This window comes from Montipora foliosa, chromosome 3 (assembly GCF_036669935.1).
Source record: "Montipora foliosa isolate CH-2021 chromosome 3, ASM3666993v2, whole genome shotgun sequence".
Lineage (NCBI taxonomy): Eukaryota > Metazoa > Cnidaria > Anthozoa > Scleractinia > Acroporidae > Montipora > Montipora foliosa.
The window spans coordinates 46,351,173-46,353,672 of record NC_090871.1 but is presented as its reverse complement, the minus strand read 5'-3'; positions in this window follow the sequence as shown (position 1 = coordinate 46,353,672).

The following is a 2,500-nucleotide window of genomic DNA, read 5'->3' as shown; positions in this document are numbered from 1 at the left end:
GCAATCGCTGAGAATATAATATTAATATATAGCTTTAGCTAAGCCTAAAAGCGGAGCTCCCTGGTTATTTATTCTTACTGCCTGTAGGGGTAGTGAAAATAAAAGCTTTGCTATCTTCTATAGAAAATAGGTCCGCAATGCGTACATGTGTGGCTTACGAAATTGAGCTGCTTTGATGTGGGAGGTTACAAATGAAAAGGATCTGTTTTGTCATTGAGTTTCTATTAGTAGAGGTAATGTCTGATTACGCTTAGTTACAATATTGTTCCTCTCAATCAATAAAATAAGATAATTGACATACATCCGTCCTGAAATTTATATTTTCAAGATGAGGTTTATTGGGTAAAGTTTTATGGAGGTGTCATTTTGAGAACAGAGGTTGCGCATGTAACCTGAGGATTTAAGGAACTGAAAAAATGTCAGTATCATGTCCTATAGTGTGGTCTGATAGATTCAGTCATGATTTTGTTTACGTAACCAAGTGGAATTGTGTTCTGAGTTTGTCCAGGGAAAGTGTTGTGAAATCAACTCCAGCGAAGCATTTGGTATGAATGTTTTTGGCATTTTGTGTACCAGCGCAGGAGCACAAAACGTTGCAGAAGGGCTGGGACATACAGGAAATGATGTAACCTTTGCTAGAAGCCACATTGGGAGCTTAATTTGGTTTGAATGTACGACAAATTTTTGACAATATATGCATGTAAAGTATCATAATGCTGAATTATCAATAGAGAAACAGAAAAATTTAGTTGATGTAAGTGGCTATGGGGTTGCAAGTGGAAGAATTTGGGAAAAAAAGATAGATGCATAACAATATCTGAACACAAGCAATATTTTAATAAATCATATGTTGAGTAGTGCTTATTAACATTGCTAATAATTTTTAACCCAATAAGATTAACAATTTTACCTGGAGGTTTTAAGAAAAAGTTCAACAGTATTCAATGTACAGGGAAGTTCATGATTTAAATACCAGAATCTTTGAAGTTTTCTTATTATGGACCTTGTAATTTTATGCCAGTGTGTTTACCAAGTTCAAGCTATGTGGAAACATGAAATGAATAGATGAACTTGACATCATGCAAAGTGCTAATCTACTGTACAAAAAGGTCCAAAGCAAACATTGTGAGCAAGTTTAGTACACAAATTGGGTAAACCAAAACACTACTTCATTCCATATTTTGTATTGTCCAACAACTTGTTTCAATGTTGGTAAATAAAAGACATTCATGTAAAGCATCATTAGCATTATATTCCAAAAACGATTCTTGAAACGCGACAAAGCATCTTTTGTTTTAAGGAAATTGTCATGAGAGCCGACTCTTGATCGGTATTGTTCAACAGAGTTTCCCATGTTACTTACTTCTGACGAAATCGTGGGCTAGCAGGCTCTTGTCAACTGTGCGTGGATGATTCGTCCAATTCGATTCAACAACAACAGCAATGACAACACAAGCACAGGAGAGTCCCTTTTGCTTTCAAGTAACTTCAGAGTCTTTCAAATACTTTCAGAAACTTTCAGATATTCAAGCCGTTAAATGTTGGCTTGCGAGGATCAATAATGACTCGTAAGTTTTCATGTGGCGCAACCTGTACCAAAGGTCCAGACCGTGAATTGAAATGTTGCCCTGTGAGAGCACAACTCCTCGCTGTAATCCAAACTTAGAAGACAAGCCGACTGTAGGAAAGCCGGCGTGTAAAATCCAAGCAGCAAAGAAGAACAAATAACTAGATAAAAAACGATCTTCGACAACGCGCTGTGTTACACCCACAAAATGGCCGCTTTCTGAAGTTTAGCAATTTGCGTAGCCTAGCCGAGCGTAGACTGGGGCCTACCTTCGACGATAGTAAACCACGTGACAGCCACTCTGTTCACCGTGACAAATCCAGGAATAAATATCTTGGGCCATGGCATTGAGTGGTTTACACTTCGTGTAAGCCACACAAAAATTCATCGCTATAAACCGATATCGCATGAATCACAAAGCAAAGAGTACGATAATGGTTTTCCGAGTGAAATTTGCTTTGGAATTCATTAGTTTCGCAATGAATTTTTCTTGAACTGCAGGAGTTTTAAAAGAAAACAAGCACACCCTCAGCAAACGAACAGAAAAGGAAAAAAGCCATTTCAGAGTCAACTGTCAATAGCCAGCGAATAGGAATCACGCTAAAATTAGAAGCCATAAAAATAACTTTGTCAGTTCTAGGTCAAAGAAAAGTTTTACGAATGTACTTTATCTCTGAAAGCGAGATCATTTACATTGTGATGCATTTTGGAGTAAGTTCTTCCACTACAGTATGGTGTCCTTTGTCCGCGACCTTTCCGAACATGATGCTATATTTCCTCGTTAACTTCAATACCACCAAAAAAAAACGTCTTCGATGATTCTAGATTATTCTTCTTTCACATGACGAGATTTCGGTTTTCCTGCTATCGGTGATCGTGCGGAATTCAAATTTGTTGACAGGTGTGTTAATTTGTCTTTCTAGAAAGTCTCTA